General features: G+C 37.9%; 1 long non-coding RNA gene across 2 annotated transcripts in view; it reads right to left on the bottom strand.

The window, feature by feature from the left end:
• LOC110256455 (uncharacterized) overlaps positions 1–19,969 on the bottom strand; it is a 139,250-nt gene that overhangs the window by 40,794 nt on the left and 78,487 nt on the right. Inside the window, exons 2-3 of one of the 2 annotated variants that reach the window (XR_014823437.1) lie at positions 4,372–4,436; positions 1,548–3,558 (exon numbers count right to left, since the gene is read on the bottom strand). This is a non-coding gene — a long non-coding RNA (uncharacterized LOC110256455). Of the gene's footprint in view, positions 1–1,547; positions 3,559–4,371; positions 4,437–19,969 lie in introns of those variants that run through there. The other variant, XR_014823436.1, reaches the window with a different exon arrangement.

Here is a 19,969-nt window from a genome sequence, read left to right as displayed (position 1 = left end):
AGCACATAATTTCCATAAGAATTACCAATCATCCTTTTTGTTTCTTTATTCCTCCTCCCCAGCTTTTTCTTCTCCCCTCCCCCACCACCTCCCACTTCTCTCTGATATAGTGAATCACAGTCAGAATTTCCTCTTTTTGATGTAGTTAGAAAAATAGTCCCATTGCCTCAATATTGACAGCAGCTGCAGCTGGACTGCCCCAGGCCAGAAATCCTTTGTCTGAAACAAACAAACAAAAATTCTGCCTCTCTCCATCTCCCCACTGAAGCCTGTCGCCTGCCTCTCAACTGGAAATCTAACCCACGGGCATTTACATCATGAGGTTTGTTTTTATAAGTTATAGCAAAAGGCAAAAATGAGCATGGTTTTCTGGCTACAGGGCAGATTTCCCAGTGCCTAATTTGTTAGGGATGACATTTCTGTTAATGCCCTTGTATTAAAACTGCATGTTCATATTTTAATTTCACTGTAATATCACATCATGACGCTTAATAAGAGAGCAGGCCATCATGAACTGTTACTGAAAAAATATTATGGAATTTTATCTAAGTTGTTTACTGACTCTTGATCAGAGTTTCAGAATAGTTTCACTGAGACCATGTTATCCAAAAAAAAAGAAAGAAAGACAGAAAAAGGAACACATGTAGACTCAGAGAAGGAACTCCAGAAAAAGAGGGAATAACAATATATTCGTTCTTCACTCTGCAATTTATCATCTTTTCCATTACACATTGCATTATTTTTCTTTAAATGGGTTTGATAGGAAATCTTTTCTTCGACTGGGTCACATATTATTATGAACAAACCAGCTTAGAAACCTGCTGTGCCTGAGAAGCGTGTTTGGCAAAATAGATGTTAACACTGAGTCTCTTTCTGAAAAATAAACTTTCAAAAAGCACAAAGTAATGTCTGATCCATTCTGTTCAATAGTCATAATGGGATGTCAGAGCATTTGTGACACCTGTTGGGGTTCAGGGTAGGCTGCCCCAAAATGTGACTCAGTGGCATATTGATTATTTTGAATTAAAGTTACTTAAGAAACAGCCAGCATAAGAGGGACAGTCTGACCCTCCTTTCTGATTCCCTCTAAGCAGGAAATAAATCTCTCATGGGAAAGTTGCACTCCCTGCATCTGGAGGCAAAAAAGGACACTGTTATCTCCAGAGACTGGGAATTTGAGAGGCCTATATGAACAAACCTTGTTACTTCTTTAATTTACTACCCCAAACTAAAATTCTGGATTCTAAATGGGCATCTAAAACCTGAGTTCCTTTGTCCTGTTAATTCCTCTTAAATTCATTCTTTCTTTGTCTAAAAAGTATAAAAGCTGCCTGTGTTGGCCACTTCTTTGGCCTAATTTCTATGAGATCTCTGTGTGTGTGATTAAAGTTTGTTTCTTCTTCACCTTTTAATCGGTTATTACGGTTAAGCCAAAAGAATACAGCAGGGGTAGAGGGGGAAATTTCCCATTCCCCAACACACCACATCCAGGCAAATAGTAATTTCACACATGGCAAGATGATACTGAAGATCACACACAGAAATTCTTTGCTTGTTTTTATGGTTAATCATAAACAGAAGAAAAAGATAAAACATGCCAGCTTTTAGCTATATATGAGGCACTCATTTACAGAACACAGTATGTATAAGAAACTCACATCTTCACACTCTGATTTTAGAGAAGGCAACATGGGCATCATAAGAAAATGCGGCAATGAACAGAAGTCCATCTCATAATGTAAGGACCATGGACCTCTCCTTGGAATTTCACCACAGGAATTTACAAACCCTTCAGAAGCGTTTAAGTTACAAAGGAGAGAGCAATTCTTTGCATAGAAGGAGGTGGTTCTCTCTCTCCAATTCTCTGACCCAGCAAAAATTACTGCCAACTATCTGCCCAGTTGAGGGATATTGATTCTCCTGTTGCCATGGCAACACATTAGTTGTCAGGTCTCTGTGTCTCCTATACTCAATGCCTAATCTGCTCCTCCTGGCTTTTGGATTTTGACACTTTCTAAGCCTTAATTAGTTTATTTGATGGGACCCACACATTTTATTTTTGTACTAAGTAGCTATTGAAAACACAGTCATCCAGAGAACAGATCACAGGGGTAAAAATCGGTGTGCTGTCAGGCCGACCAGAAATGACAAAGAGCGAGAGTAAAGTGGGAGGCACAGGCTCTGCTTGCTGCTCCTCAGATATTGGGCAAAATCAAAACAGTTTTTGCCATCTGTCACATAGCACAGTGTGAAAATTATGGAGCTGTTCGTTTTGACGTTTGAAGAACATTCTGCCACTGTGATTAGATCACAATAAAATTACCTAGTCACTAAAGGTTTGGATCAATGCTTTTTAATATTTTTTCTTCTCAGACAATCTTGGTCTTAACTTTTTTTTCAGTAGGAATGTCTGCTAAGTGATTCACTTAGAGATACAATATATCACACAGGTAAAGCATTTAGGATGGGAGACTCAATGCAGCTGCTAACTTAATTAAGTTTAGAAAGTTAATAACAAAAGAAAGCAAGGAAAAAAGTTTCATAAAGGACAACTGTCCATAACAAAGAGTTGCTCTAGAGCAGAAATTCTCCAAGTGTGGCCCGCAGAAGTCTTGGGGTTGGGGGTGGGGAGCTGGGGTCCAAAGAGACTTCTAAGGAAATGATAAAATATGAGATTTTATGTAAAATCTAGATCTTCTTGAAAATTTTTATTTGTGAGCCTAAAAGATTTCCAATACATAAAGGTTTTTTCTGATAAGATGAATGGTGATATTACAAATGTTGTTTTGTAATACTGTTCACTGAAATATGTCAAAATTTGGAAGGAAGTTCTATACCAACATTTTGCAAATAATCAGTGGATGATGTTCAAAATCTTTCGTGAGTAAAAGATTCACTCCAAGTGAAAGAAAGATTAACAGATTTTAATGTAACAAAATATAAAATACTAATCACTATGGTTTTAGATGTTATTTTGCAACTAGCTTTGAAAAAAAACACTGCTTGTCAGGTTTGGGTATATTATCAAAGAAGAAGACCTATGGTTATCTAAAAGAGGACACTGAAACATTCATCTATTTTATAGCCACACACATCCGTGTGAGGCCAGATTTTCTTTACCCCAAACATAGCACAATACATGGAATGTTGCAGCAGGTAAGAGACTCCATCAGCCTTCTGTGAACCCATACATTTAAAACGTTTGCAAAACTGTGAAACAATGCACAATGCCACTCTTCTCACTAATTTCTTTTTGTTTCAAAAAGTATACTATTGTTCATAAAAACATCTGTTACCACATAATGGGTTTATTACTATTTTTAAATAGGTAAACATATACATTTAAATTATTTTACTTTTAATTTATAATATAGTAAATATGTAAACAAAGCCCTGTGGAATCCTTAGTCATTTATAAGTGTAATAGATCTGAGACCATGAAATTTGAGGACCATTTTCTCATAGAGGGCCAATGCAGGAAATGCCCAAGGTATCAAGACCAAAAAATCAAGTATCTGTAGGCACACAGGATAGGTTTTTAGAAATCCAGTCCACCATCTAGAAGACAATCAAACAACTATTTCACGACCAGGATTTAACCTCTTATCTGCAAAGAATAGATCACAAAATAACTGAGCAGAGGAAAGGCAACCCAAGTTTAGCCTCAGTACATAGTTCTATTTTCATGATTAAGACTCCTTTTCTTTTTTTATTTTACAAGATTTTTGACTTATAAATATTTCCACACTACACTAAACAACTTGCTATTCCACATTAACATAGGCAAGATGCTTTGCAATCACCAGAGTCTAACACCAAATACTACTCATAAAAGCAGAAAACAGGAGAAGAAGGGATGTTTCATCTTTTAACAAATACCATTCCCAACAATTATAATAAAAGATTATAGTAACATTCTGCTGCTGGTAGGTCTTATGTTATTAAAAATTTTTACAAATCCTATATACTAATGCATGACTAATTGTACATTAGGGAATATGATACCATGTTTTCAACAGATTGGCATTTTGGACCAAAGTCACAATTCCAGACCCTAAGATTAAGACCCAGATCACACTAACAGAGAACTTTTGAGAAGTAATACATCTTGCAACACGTAGTAGAATCCAATGATTCAAACCTCCAAAAGAATACAATATTATCCCACAAGCAGAACATTTATCATCCTGGGAATGAGTTAAACCCAGTAGGTCAAAATAAGAATTCTGTTCTTTATGTGCATTTTTCAGAATAAATCAAATAGTAACCACTCTTTATCATGAACTATTTTGTAGCCTACATCATCCAATCTTGGGAGGGATGGGTTACTGGTTTATCAACAGTATATGTAAAGAAATATTGCTTATTTACCCAAGTCCATGACCATGCTAGCAGCTGGACCACTGGATCTGCCATCTCATCTTCCTGTCATGGAACTGTGAAATATAATAAAAAAATTATTAATGTCCAGCCTGAAACCCTCCTACTCTTCCCCATACACGGTGCTTCTTTACTTCTGCAATGAAAGGAGCTTCAGAAAGGCAGACATGAGATATGTAGCCATATGCCATTCTCAAGATAATGCCTCCTGGAACTCACCTTTTTGGGGACAAAATTCAGCTTTTCTTTGCCTTCTCTACCCCCCCCACAGGTTCATTTTCTCTTTCAAAAGCTACAAAAACAGTAATGTTGAATTTATGAGAGTGCTTGGGTCTTGTAGGGATGGAGGTTAAGAATACAAATCAATTTTATCATACCAAATTAAGGCATCTTACATTTCTAAGTTTATTGAACCTAACAATAACAGCAGAAGTAACAAAAATCTCTAAGGAATCTCATTTTAACTCCTTCATAAAACACATTTGGTATTTAGTTTCTTATTCCCTGCCACCCAAATTAGCAAAGTGAACTGACCAAATACTTTAAGAATAAACACTGTAAATAACACCAAACCTTAAAAGGAGAATCTCCAAACATTACTTCTTAGCCTGATTATCGTTATGGCATGGGGTGGTGTGGCCGTAAATTCCTTGCGAAATTTCGCCAGCCCACCTGACTTCTCCAGCCAACTCACCACATCCAAATTCAACAAAAGCAGTATCCTGTTTTCCATATAGGGACCAGTGTCCTAACCCCAGAGAACTGAGGAGTTGATAGCATGACCCCATGAGCCTCTTAAGTTATCAAGAATAAAATACAATTTGGAGGGTAATGGCAAGGATCTGGTGTTCTATTTCTTCAGGTATTAGCTGAGTCTGGGACCTCTGTGATCAAGCTTTCATTTGAAGCAACAATAGTCTGTTCCATTGTTTTGGCCTCTTTCTTTTGTTTGCCAGCAAAAGTAGCCCACATTTTAGATATTACATCATGATCTGGTTTCGTACACTGCATTTACATTAGTTTCTCACAAGATGGAAATTCTTTTAACTTTCTTAAGCTATCTCTTAATGAGACCAGTTCTTTAAATAAAGCAGAGACGACCTTCACCTTCGTTGTCATGGCCAAAATAAGGAAACAAGACACACAGGGCTCTCCTACAGTTTTGTGATTCATGTTGTAGATATACATCTTATGACTTAGTCTGATATCCCTGTTTGGGTCTAAATACAATAAATAAGACAAACTAGCTCTTAAAGAGCAAACTCGGCATACACTTAATAGTCTCCTTATTACTATCAATTAATTGAGAGGCTAACAATTCTGTTCTGTTTAATAATTAAACCTCATGAACACAACATACTGTCAACAGTTATCCTCTTCACCAAGGAATTATTTTTTTCCAAGGCTTCGGTATTAAGCATCCATGAATAATTTCAAAAAAACAATTTTTATTTTCCAGCAACTAGACAATAGGCTCCTCACAGACTTCAGTAAAAAACAAAAATTAAAAACAAATTATGTTTAATTTATATTTCTTAATATTTCCTCTTAAATTGCATTCCTCTTCATGTTGCCATCAATCTTGCAAAATTATTATTCACAGAAAACAAAATCCCTCCTGGACTCTTTGCTTTACTACTTCCTCACTTCAGGATTTAATATGCAAGGAACTTTACTATCAGGGAGGAAAATACAGTTACACCTCTCAGTTTATGGGAGGGACAGTGTTATGTGCTTGCCACAGGGAGATTTCATCATACCCAGAGTTTGCATTCAATGTCCTTCTAATAAAGCTAGAAGAATCCCTATTTCTGGAAAAGATAACATCCTCAATAAGAGGATGGACCATTGCTCTAGCTCACCCTGACAAATGTCACACATCAATATATTCTTTTTGTAGGAGCTACTTATCCTGGCTACTTATCTCCAATCTTTATTATTATGGTAAAATACACATAATGTAGAATTACCCATGTTAACCATTTTAAAGCGAACAATTCAGTGGCATTAAGTACATTCACAACATTGTGTAACCATTACTACCACCTAATTCCTAAGTTTCCTATCACCCCTAAAGAAAACACTGTACCCATTGTACTGACAATATTTTAAACCATGGATTAAATGCTTAGTATGAGATCCAAATATCTTCAACTCCATCCATCTCATCTTCACTACATGATCATAGTTGAAAGCATGAGCTCTGAAATCTAATCAACTGTATTTGCGCTCCAGTCCCATCTTGAACAAATCCTAATTTTCTCCGAACTTCATTATCCTCATCTATAAAATAGAAGCAATCATAAAATATCTTACAAGGTTCTGAGGAATAAACTAGAGCATACACAACCCACTTAGTTCAGGATCTGGCAAGAATTAAGGGATCAATATATGCTTCAAATATCTATTTTGTTTTTCATCACATCTTCTGTGGACCAGGCACCATTCTAAATGCTATATAAATATGAGTTCCCTTAAAATTCTTAACCATCCCGAGAGGTAGCCACTATAACTAACTTTAAATTACAGATGAGGTAACTCAAACATAGACAAGTTAAGTAACTTGCCCAAGATAACGCAGCTCATACAAGGAGGAACCAGGATTCACATCTCCAATGGCCTAGCTGTTAACTACCCTATCATGCTGCCTCTTATTATTACTTCCAATATCATACTCATGCCATAATGCATATGATTAAGTCTTTGCTTACCATTCGTTTTCTACTTCCTGAAGCAATTTAATGCTGTAGAAACTAGAGAAGGCTATATGCCTTCTTCATATAGCATCTTAAAGTGTTTCTTATGTATTTTGCTGTTACTTTTTTCATTAAATGTGTGCTATTACACAGTAGTCATTAGACATATCATTTTGTTTGCTCTTTTGCCTTATCAAATTAGAGCATAAAACCACAAGAAAAATTCTATTCCCCCAAATATATTTTATCTTAACACTTTAATTACTAGTCATTATTTTGTATTTTCTATCTCTTTATATAGAACATTATACCTCCTACATCCTGAGTGGCAGGTTGTGTGTGGCTGCTTAGCTCACATCACATCAAGACTTTCTTTGCATTTAATTATGGGTACGATAGATTAGAATTCAAAAGGAAGGCTGGAGCTTTGCCAGGTACAACGTAGTCCTTGTTGTTTAGCTCATTCTGAGGCCAAAGGCACAGTGCAGGAAACAGTCTCAGGCACAGGGTTAAAAAAGAGAGATATTACAGGAAAACAAGTACATTAGCTTCAAAAGTCCACATTCTACAGAGAAAGAATGAGAGGAACCAACATCAATTAAGCACATATACATGCTAGTGTGTGGATGAGGTGCCAGTCAAACAAATACCACTTCTAGGCACTATATACTGTCAGCAGAGATCTGCACATCTAAGCAAAGCAGGCCTACTGGAAATCCAGGGCAATATTCTTCATTACATTAAAAAAAGCACAGGTTCTGATAAAATAAATTTCCCTTGAGGCACAATTGTTTTTCTTTGTACCTTCAAAATGCTTCATATTTCTTGGAGGTATGTCAAAGTCAATTTCTTTCCTTTTATTCTCCTTTTCTTTAATTAGAAACGTAATATATGATCCTTGTAAAAAGTGTAAACAAGATAGAAGTATGTAAAGTAAAATAAACTTCCCCTCTTACCGTCCCCAACTTCAGCCCGAGTCCCCACAGGCAACCATTGCCAACACTTGAGAATAAAAGCTTCAGATTCCTTTCCCATTTTATTTTGTACATATACAAATATTTTTGCACATGTGCAAGTGTATATGGATATAAAAATACTCAAATACCCCCAAATCTAACTTTTATTTCTGTTAACCATAGGGAAAAAAAGCACACACAAAAAAGGACAAGATGTAACACAGCAGAGTTTGAAGATGTATTGAATCTCCTATTAAAAGCTGCTGACACCCAGAAAATATCACTGAATTGAAAAGAATTACAGAGAAAAGGTGAAAATGAACAGATCTTTTAGCTGAGAACACAGAACGTCTTTCAATAAAGGATGTTATGCATGTCTAACTCCAGACTGTGTCCAATTTAGTTTGATTGGTTAAATAACTGCTCCTCCTCATCAGAATTAGGTCAATAGCACTGCCAGCTTTGAAGATTTATGTTAGGTAATTCTAGGAATAGAAGATTTGTATTGCATGTTTTCATTGCTATTCACATTCTTACTGATTCGATTTGACATTCTCCCAACAGCTTTGCTCATGCACTGTCCCTTTGTTCAAAATATCCTTCCCTCATTTCTCCGTCTTTCCTCTTTTTACCTAAATTTATCCATGTTTCAAACAATAGATCATTTTCTGCCACCCCTTGAAAGACCCTTTCATCATTCTGACCCAAGGAGATTTCTTTGCCTCTGAACCTTACCTGGTGCCATTTGCTACTTTGTGATCAACCCACCATTTTATGTGTTAGTTTGACTTTATCCCTAAATAGATTGTAGTTCTGAGTAAGGGTATCTCAGGCCCTTCCAGGTTACCTGCCCTAATTCACCCAGAATGCATTAAAAGAATCCTGGATGAGGAATGTATTTCTATTGCTATGGACCATGGCCAGATATTGATCAGTGTTATGGTTTAAACCTCTAGTAAGAAATCAGAAAATTTCTCCATGGTTTATAAGTTCTGGATTTTAAGATAAAGAAAGTTAGCATGTTAACCAGGGTTTCTTAGTTTGCGGGTTCCTCCATGGACTCCAGGGGGTTTTAAGCCCTCTGAAATGATGAGCAATACAGGGTGTGTATATTCATGAGCACTGAGGGTGGGATAAGCATGAGAAAAAAGTTCATGGCTTTCATCAGATAGGCCACAGAGCCTGTGCCTCAAAAGTGTTAAGAAATATTATTTAGATCACACAGCAGATACATAAATAGACATGTATAGGAAAGGGTTGACATTTGTGTGGCAGTGTGGCTCTTGGATAATACACAAGGTTCCACCTCTTTCCATAGATGGAGGAGTTTCAACTCTTCCATTTCAACCAGCTGCTCAACTGCTTGATATTAATAACTATCTGCCGTTTTATATTTTTCAGTGAGTTGAAAAATATCTGGTCATGACCATAAACTCCTTTTTGCAATAAGGAGGGCTGTAATGAGAACAGTACCTCAGGCCAGAGAAGGTTTACATAAAAATGAGACCTGCACTTTAATATGATCTCAAACCTCAGGACACCATTCCACATTCAGTTAAACACATGCACACAATACTGCAAAGTCCTCTTGCTATTGGTATGTGCTTATACATAACTGGTATGAATGATCTCTATAATAAAACATGGCTCTGAGAACCCATGTGTAACCTTTCAGTTCCTTAGAGGATATTAGTAAGAATGATTCTAGAGCGCAATACCCACGTCAAAGAGAAGTCTGGTGAGTGGAGCTCATTATTTCTGAAACTTGTCATGCCCCGCAATAGAAAAAACTCGTCACTTGCTCTGACTTAAATTAGAACCAGTTTCCCACTGAGTGGTGTGTTGAATTTTAGGCAGAATAACAGATGATGCCTTAGACAATTACACATCCATCTTGGGATGAGAATGAATGCAGCAATATTTAGACATATCTCGATTTCAAATGTTGCCAGTCTCTATTTCCTGGGAATTGGGACATCTGGATTTTAGTCCTGGGCCTGCCATTAATAGGTGTGTGACCTTGGACAAATCAGTTAATCAGATTTTCTTCCTTTGTAAAATGGGGGGAGGTGGGAGAGGGTTGGATTCTATCGCCTCTCAGTCCTTTCCAGCTCCTGCTGTCTAAAGCTTATTAAATATTCTGAAGGTAGTGAAGGGATTGGGAGATTTTTTTACTGCAAAAAAAAAAAAGAGGGAAAAAATGTATCTCACATTAAAGACATGAATTTTTGAAAACTCATGCTGGATTATGGATCTGTAAAACGGATCCCATTATTTTGTTAGACATTCAAATAGGCTGTCTTAGATAGTTTACTACTTAATATTCAACTTCAAGTTTTTTAATCCCAGCCTCCTCCTAGAGATAAATGCTGTTGAAACAAATCCCTAAGTATAAAGGAGTCAACATCTAAAAGATGTTTTTAATTTGCTCATTTTGATCACCATATATCAAGTTTTCTGAAGTTTGGTTTATCTAGGACCAAAACTTTCATCCAAGAGTTTCTCTTCTCATTGAAAAATGCTTACTATTCACTAATCACATGACAACATAGGACCAGGTTCTGGGAAACAAGGAGGTGTCAGTGAATTTGGTCTTAAAGAATGGGAATTCTTTTTAACATGTGCAGCTCTGTCACCTTTTACCAATGTCTAAGAAGACAAGAATAATTTATTTCCTTTCAGGAAAGCATTTCAAAGGAAAGCAAAGGGTGTGTGCATGTTTCTGACTTGAGAAACATTTTTTTTGCAGAGCTTAGAAGAAGAGGCATGGGACAGGCTCACAAAATATCTGAGCCTCTCTAGATGGAGGAGTTAGAACAATTCTACTGGGGAATGCGTTCTTTCCAAAAATTTAAGGTCTACTCATGCCAGCCACCAGGAAGTAAAAATAGTTGAGAGCACAGATTAAAGGTATTTTTGCACTCAACAACTCAATTCTGGAAAGAAATGAGAAAGACTACTCCTGGAATAGGGCTATGGACATCAAGGAGCTTCTTTTACATAGCGTGAGAAATATACCAGTAGCTACATTCCTACCTAAAAACCTCATGAGTGCCAGCTATCTTTCTGTACCTTTTCTTCATAATGATTTGCTCAAAAATCCTATTTTTTCTCAGAGTATATATATTTAGTCAACTATTCATGATATATCACTGTACTTTCTATCTTAGAAAAATATGCATTAAGTGGTAGAAAAAATAATATATTAAATCAATAATATTAAGTGGCTGATGATCTAAAGAACTCCACATTAACTTTAACACAGTGCCTCTATATCTTTTATCCAATGAAATTATGAAGACCCTCTATGTGCTAGCTGCTTTACTGGTGACAATGATAAATGGAAGACTGAGTAACACAACCACAAAAAGGAAGTCTTTTAAGGCTAATAATAATAATAACAACAACAATATCTCTTTATTGGTAAAACCATGAAGTTTGAATAAAACAAGTCCATTCAGTTCCTGTTTCTGATACTTATTAACTGACCCAGACTTTCTGAGCTTCAGTACCTGCATCTGTAAATCTGGGATAATAATACCTACCCGTAGGTTGGTTATGAGGATTAGATGTGATAATGCAGGTAGAACACTTTAGTGGTTTGCTATGGCTACCATAATAAAATATTACAAAAGGCATTTATTTTCTCCTTTGTCTGGAGGCTGAAAGTTCAAGATGAAGGCTAACCCTTCCTGACTTGCAGCTCTGTCTTCTCACTCTGTGTCCATATGCCTCCCTTATCTCATCTTATAAGAAGAGTGGTCCTATTGGTAGATTAAAGCCCAATTCTTATGACTTCAACCCTAATTGCCTTCCTAAGGTCCCTGTGTCCAAACACCATCATATTGGTGGTTAGAGCTTCAACATATGAATTTTAGGGAAATACAATTCAGTCCCTAACAGACCCTTAACAGTCTCTGACACGTTAGGTAACATTTACTAAGAGCTCACTCTTAACTGCCAGTGTTCTTTTTATAACAGTAGGAATAAAAAAAAATGGTTTCTCCATAAATTCAAGTTTAAAAGATCAAAAAAAAAAATTAAAAGTGAAAAATAAAATGACATAAAATCTGTTCCCTCATTACCTTCTAAAGGAGATTGTTTTCCTTACTTGTTATTAACTCTCCAGGGACTGACCTCTTGGTCCCCTTTCTTATGTTGATCATGTGTTACAATACCCTGTAGGATCAGCCTTCAGTCCTCTAGGGGATACCCCATCCCCTTAGCCCTTCATTCTCCAATCAATTCATCAAAGGCCTAAACATTGCTTTGTCACCCACACTAAAACCAACACAACCATTCTGTTCTAGCAAGCAGGGTCTGATCTGCACAAGGAGCCATTACAGTATTTCTATTTGCTTTGATAAGCAAGCCTCTAAAGCAGTACACTTTCCAAAATGAACCTCCACAATACCCAGTGTACTCTCCTCTTGGCACAGGGATAAAAGTTATCACTTTAGGAAATTGTCACCACTTGATGGAACCTTTGTACATGGGCCTCCGGGAGATGCTCTAGTAAGGAATGGAAACTGTTGTCATCTTTTGATGAGGCAAAAAAATTTAAAAAAAAAATTGTTTCCAAGAGATAATTTGCAATGCAAATACTACACAGAAATCAATAATTTAAATGCTAGCTTGCTTTTTCAAAAATAAATTCCTGGCTGGGAATTTGAGTAGGAATTTATGTATAGGTAAAACCCCTTAATACTAATGCTGGTTTTTTCTAGCCCCAGATGGATAAACCTAAGATATAAGGGCTAACTAAAACATGAATATATATAATGTCAAAAATAAATAAGAATAACTTGATACCTAATGAGCTTTTTACTTAAATTTGGCAAGCATCTATAGGTACCTGAGGACACTGTAATGACAGAATCTTCCCAAAGTAAAATATGGTTCAGTAAAAGATAGTCTTATTTTGCTCAAGATTAAACAAAAAAACACCTAATGGGTGATATTCTATCCCTATAAATAACACACAGCCATAAAAACCCCTTTCTTTATTTCAACTAGCCCCATCCTAATCCAAGACATCATCTTTTCTTAAATCAGTCCCTGCAAAAAATTCTTTCTCATTGGTATGCTGGTTCATACTCTCTCTCTTCTTCCAATCCAATGTTTTCTAATTTTTTTTAAATCATGGTAACACAGTTTACTGTTTTACTATTTCATGTGTACAATCCAGTGTCATTAAGTACATTTACAATGCTGTGCAACCATTACTACTATCCATCTCCAGAACTTTTTTTTTATCATCTTGAAATTAAACTTTGTACCCATTAAACAACCCCTTTCTCAGTCTCTGGCAACATTTATTCTACTTTCTATCTCCATAAATGTGCCTGTTCTAGCTATTTCGTAGAAATGGAATCATATGATTTTTGCATATGGCTTATTTGCCTAAACATGTTTTCAAGGTTCATCCATGTCATAGCATGTATCAGAATTTCTCTTTTTAGGGCTTAATAATAAAAATATAATTTATCTATTTTTCTTTTATTACCTGTGATTTGAGGGTCATATTCAAGAAATCATTGCCAAATCTGATGCCAATGTCATGAAGCTTTCCCTCTCTTTCCCTCTAGGTTTTTATAGTTTTAGTTCTTATGTTTAGGTTTTTGATCCATTTTGAGTTAATTTTTTACATGGCATTAGGCAAGAGTCCAACTTCATACTTATGCATATGGATATAAACTTTCCCCACCACCATTAGTTGAAAAGATAGTACTTTTCCCACTGAAATGTCTTGGCAAACTTTCTAAAAATCATTTGATCATATGCATCAGGGTTTACTCCTTTTTTCCCCCTTCTTTTACTGCTGCACTTGCAGCATATGGAAGTTTCTGGGCTAGGGGTCAAATTGGAGCTGCAGCTGCTGGCCTACACCATAGTCACACCAGATTCAAGTTGCATCTGTGATCTACACCACAGCTTGTGGCAACACTGAATCCTCAACCCACTGAACAAGGCCAGGGATCAAACCTGCATCCTCACAGACACTATTCAGTTTCTTAACCAGCTGAGTCACAGCAGAAACTCCACCAGGGTTTATTCTTCTGGGCTATTTCACTCCATCAGTCTATATATCAGTCCTTATGCCAATACCATACTGTTTCATTTACTATAGCTTTGTAATAAGTTCTGAAATCAGGAGCTTTGTTCTTCTTACAATTGCTTTGGTTATTATTCAGGGTCACTTGAGCATTTGGTAATTAAAGTTCCATATAAATTTTACATCAGTTTTTCCATTAAAAATAGTCATCAGGATTTTGATAAGAATTATATTCAATCTTTAGATTGTTTTGTGTAATATTATCTTAACACTATCAAATCTTTCAATCCTTAAACATGGAATGCATTTCCATTTATTTGCATCTTTTAGCAGTATCTTGTAGTTTTCATTTCAATTCAATCTTGACAGAGTGGTGAAAGAAAGCTTTTTAAATTGTCAATTAAATCACATAACTTCTCTGGCTCAAACAGCGCACTGGCTTACCAACACAAACACTGCAGCTACTTCTCCAAAAGTATCTCACATGACATCCACTCTTCCTTCCCATTCTCCAACCAGCGAGCCTCATTTTCAGTTTCTAGAAACTACCAAACTTTCTACACCTTGTAGTTTTTATATGTATTTTCCTCTGCCTGGAACACTTCCCTCTTCTTGGTTTTCTCTATCTTTCAGGTTAAATGTAAATATAAGCTCCTTGGAGTTCCCATCATGTCTCAGAGGTAATGAATCCAACTAGCATGCATGAGGACACAGGTTTGATTCCTGGCCTCACTCAGGGGGTTAAGGATCTGACGCTGTCATGAGCTGTGGTGTAGATCAGAGATGATATGGTGTAGGCCAGCAGCTACAGCTCTGATTCAACCCCTAGCCTGGGAATGCCACAGATGTGGCCCATAAATAAATAAATAAATAATATCCCTCAAAGAGGCTACCTTTAATGATCCTTGGCATTTAGGTGCACCCACTCTATCACAATTACTGTTCTGCCTCTTTGATCTTCACAGAATTTAGTTCACTGTATAGCTAGACCCATACCCTGCCCCCATCTTTGGCCTCCTCATGGCATATAGAGTTCCCAGTCCAGGGATCAAATCTGAGCCACAGTTTCAACCTAAGCCACAGCTGCAAGGGCAGTGGATCTTTAACCTACTGTGCCAGGCTTGGGAGTGAACCTGCATCCCAGTGCTCCTAAGACACCACTGATCCCATTGTGCCACAGTAGGATCTCCCATAGCTATACCTTTGATGGTTCTTTTCTCTTGTGATTCTCTAGCTCCCCAAAGAGTCTTAGATGTTTTATTTACCCTATGTATCTATGACTGGCGCATTGTTGACCTGCAGCAAATAATTTGTGAATGAAAACAAACAAGGTTGTCTATTGCACACAGGCAAAAAAGTCTTGCTAAGAAGGTCAGCATGAAAGAAGAGTACTCTACATCAGGTGGCCAATACGTTGACATAGCAAATTCAGCCATGCCATACCCACTTTTGGCCTACAAATTCAGTGATCTGGAGAACATATCTTGCCCAAAGATCGGACACTCTGAATGGTACATCATAAAAAATATTTTTTAAAAGATTCCTCAGTCCAATGTCATAGCTTACTTTACAGTTTTGGGGTATTGTACTTAATAATAGTGAAGATCAAAGAGTTATTCCAAGCCCACAGTGTTCAAGAAAAAATAATTCCAGAGACTGGTAATGCTTCCACTGACATTCATAGCTGGTAATAATGTACATCATACCAGCTCCACTCAAGACAACTAACTAACACCACTGCCATCAGAATACCCACTGAGAGTGGCATCAACCACAGATGGAATGAGGCTGGGAAGTAAGTAACCAGTGTGGCTGCTTCATGGAGAATGGGGACAAAGTGGTTCCCAAGAAGGATCTGTTCTATGCTGAAGCATTTGGACAATTAAAAGCAGGAATTTATCAATAAAAATCCCTGGACTTTTCTCTAGGAACTGCTTCTAAACCAGAGGCACCATCAGGAAGCAGAACAGCTAGTGGTCACCAGCAATGACTTGGGAGTCAGAGCTGGTTTCAAGTTTTACTCTGCTAACCATGAGGACAAGGTGACATTGGGTAAACTACTTAACTTCTCTGAACCACACTTTTCTTACCTGAAAAATGAAGCCCAAAGATCAGCTACAATATACACTAAGAACATAGGTCTAGCAACAAAGTACTTGGGCTCACATATTGACTTGCCTCTTACTAGCCACAGTCTGATGGACAACTTGGGCAAGTCTCTCAATTTCTCACTGATAAAAGACAATAATAGTACCCTGCTATGAGAATTAAAAGCTGATACATTTCTTAAAAGCACATGACCCAGGACATAGAACATAGCAAACCCCCAGAAAATGCCAGCAATTACTGCAACTCTTTATTTCCAGGCCATTCTACTAACTCAGAGATGCTTCTTGACATAGTAACTGAAACAAGTTCTCATATGTACCTATCAAGGAAGTTTTTGGAAATAAGGCCAAAGGGTGAAATGAAATGAAATAAATATTCTTTATTATTCTAAGACTCTAAGAAAAAAGCATTCCAAATTCCTTACCAACAGAGTTACTTAAGCAACATCTTGCATCTTATGCCATAAAAAGTTGAGTAGAGGTGAGTAGGAAACGTGGAACCCTACTTAATAGACTGTCAGGGAGGAAGAGTGAGCAGACACTTAGACATGGATAACAACTTCCATCAGCCACACAGAAAAGTTTTCATTCAATAACAGGAGTTCACACTTTGAATAACCCCTGCCTTAGGTTTTATAGTGCTGTTTAAGTCAAATTGCCTCAGGGTCCTGATGTACCAATATTGACTCCTCCAGGAGGCCTCCTAGGCACACTGCTGCACCCAAAGGACAAAGACATTTCCCAGCCATGGTAACAACAGAATCCCTATATGCCATACACATTTCAAGTCTGTCTCTGGAGGTTTTTCCAAAGTTCAATTTCCATTCTGAATGATGCCACCAAATCTGAAGTCTTGCTCTCTGTACTGGAGATGATCTATTTTCCATGACCAAGCAGCAGCTTCTTCCTTTGACACTAAGTAATCGAGAGCCTGGCCTATGCAGGGACATGATGTTAGGGGCTGGGGCCCAAAGCATGACTGACAGGTATGGCATACATCCTCAATGAGCTCACAGTATAGAAAATGAAACTGCTGAGTCATGAGGCAGTGTGGGGATGGCACAAGGTGCTATGGGAACAGATATGGACCTGAACCAGGGTTTGGGGCTCAAGAGAGGTTTTCCAGGAAAAGGAAAAGTTGAGAGCTAAAGAGGAACAGAGGCCTACCAGCAAATGAAAGTGCAGGCCAAAGAAGGAGGGGAGAAGACTATTCCAGTGAAAGCAAAGAGCATGTTGGGCATCCACTGGCAAGAGGATGTGTGATGACTTCAAGGTCTTTAAAATCTGAGTGGACTAAAATTCTAAAGCATAGGATGAGAAGGGATCTTAATGGACCTCCTGGTGGAAGACCTCGAAGATTATGTTAGAGAGTTTTGACCCTCCCATAGCAAGCAGAGATTGAAGGAATTTTAAGCTGAGACCTCACACAGTTCATACTTTCTACCAGCTCTCAGGACCAACTATGTTCTGGTGACAGGATTGCATCATCAGCACCCATAAGACACATACCCCCGGATGCCTGCTTCCAAAGCACATGCCCGGTGCTAGGGTTCTCAGTGAATCATGCCCTGGCTCTGCTCTCATGAGGCTCCCTGTTGCACAGAGAGGTCTGTCAGAATATCAAGATGCCAGGGATGAGTGAGAACCTTTAAGAACCAGAACTGACTGCAGTCAGGGCTCATTCACAAGAGTCTTGGGAGACACACAGTGGATGAGAATAGAATGAGGGACACCCCCTCCCATAGGACCTTGGTCTCCATGAAAGTGACACAGGGATGACAGATAAAGAAGCTACCTTAAGGGACACTTGCTGGGTGTTCCTTGAGGTAGAGACCAATGATGAGAATAGGAACAAAAAAAAATTGCATGATTTCTTAAATAAATAAAAAAGGCCAGCTCATACCAAGTCCCCTGCGGCCTTATTACAGAACATTTAGAGTTTTTTCCAAAGCACTCTTAAAGGTAATTAACCTAATTTAGCATGTTACAAAGTAATTTTAAATCTCCGCTTGGTGAATGAAGCAATATATTCAGCAGCATGTGTTTGTTAGTGATAACTCAGTTTATCAAGGCCCAGAGCAGCCCAATCTGGAGGTGAATGGCTCCATCTGAACCTGGGGGCTGGCAATTATCTCCTACCAGCCTTGCCACCTGCAATAAGTGTGTTTGTTATGTAGCCTGGCTTTAAAAACAATACCAGTTTTTCTGTAGGGGCTCCCATCCCTAGACCCCTAATCTGAGGATTTACATTGAACAGGAGCAAGTTTAAAAGAAGGGAAGAGTCCCATTCTAATGGCTACCATTAAGATACAACTAAATAAAGACATTTTAACTCCTTTATTTAGGTTTTATTTTAAAAGGGGGAGAAGGGATCTTTTCATTGCTATGTCATATGTTTCAAAACTAATCCCAGATTAAGAAACAAGCCATTGGGGGCCATCTAGATGCATGAATTGTAATTACAGGATCCCCTTAATTAATTTTGGCAGAGAATTTCACAACAAAGATCCCAAGCCAGTCTTATTTTCCCCAGAAAAGGACTGTGTATAGCATCTTTATTCACAGGGCCCTCTGCTAAAGATGGAGGTTTTTAAAACCATTATCTTTTACTACCTTGATTACCAATAACATCAGGAGCAAATAAGTGCCTTCCCAGGTGCATTGGGAAGTGGTATTCAAACTGTCCCAACTGGCATGAGCGTGGCCCCAGAGGTCACCACTTTTCATTACCTTTCCTTGTGATAAGATCTGGAGGCAAAAATGGAACCTAAGTATAGAGCCACTGACTGGATTAATGAGAAAAGTAACTCATTCCAAAGAAAATAAGAAAACAAGCCCCAGGGAGACACTAAGTCAGTTCCCTACTGTATTCAGACTCTTTAAATCCTTCCAAGTGGAACCCCTACTGTCTTCACGGCTGCACTTTCCATGCCCCGCATGGGGCTGGGGTGTCGTGGGTCCCCAGGCAGTGTTGCTGCAGCTACATGTTGTTCTCAATCTCCAGCATCCCAACCAGGTAATATTCTCCAAGTCTCTGCTATACAATTTCAACAGGTAAGAAATCTGTATTCCCTCTTGCACAATCTATCTAAACATACAAACCAACCAACCCACTTGCTCTACAAAAGCTTTTTACATCCTTATACTAGCTGCTTTCAATTTTTACAGTTGAGTCTAGTTGATTCCATTACCCTTCCCACTCGGATGTTTGGTGACCTTGTACTGTGATAGAGTCGAATGGTCCTTGCCCTTCAAAAGCTGACAATTCTGATAGTCACACCAAAGCAGGGCTACTTGCAGGGGAACTAGAAAAGCAATTCCCATTTGTAAGTAGGTCTTTTCATCCCTAAACCTTAAATGGTTCACTTTCTGTGATTCAAATATGTACTTTGACTGTCTTATTCTTCTTTCTTTGCACAAGGAATGCTGATACACCATGACTTTGCTGTTTGCTTGTAAACCTCACTTATAAAATCCCCCCACCAGGAGCACCCCATCTCTATGCCTGGGCTCCAGTGTTTTTCAAACTCCTGTATGTGTGCAAGTTACATGAGGATTTTTTTAGATGCAGTGGGACTGGGGCAGGGCCTGAGACTGTATTTCTAGCAAACACCCAGGTGTCACCATACATCTGGTCTGCAGCCCACACTTGGAGTAATAAGGGGTTGATTCACACTGAGAGGGCACTCAATTTTCTAGTTACTGCTCAAGTTAACATAATATCTTGTTTCCTGCCCCCTGACGTGGATTTCTTTTATTCTCATTTGCAATCTC

Source organism: Sus scrofa, chromosome 13 (assembly GCF_054392235.1).
Source record: "Sus scrofa isolate SSC_HxYL_T2T_F1_AM1 chromosome 13, Sscrofa_HxYL_maternal_Yorkshire_Landrace_v2.0, whole genome shotgun sequence".
Lineage (NCBI taxonomy): Eukaryota > Metazoa > Chordata > Mammalia > Artiodactyla > Suidae > Sus > Sus scrofa.
Note: the sequence above shows the minus strand (reverse complement) of the source record. Positions and strands in the feature narration are given on the sequence as shown.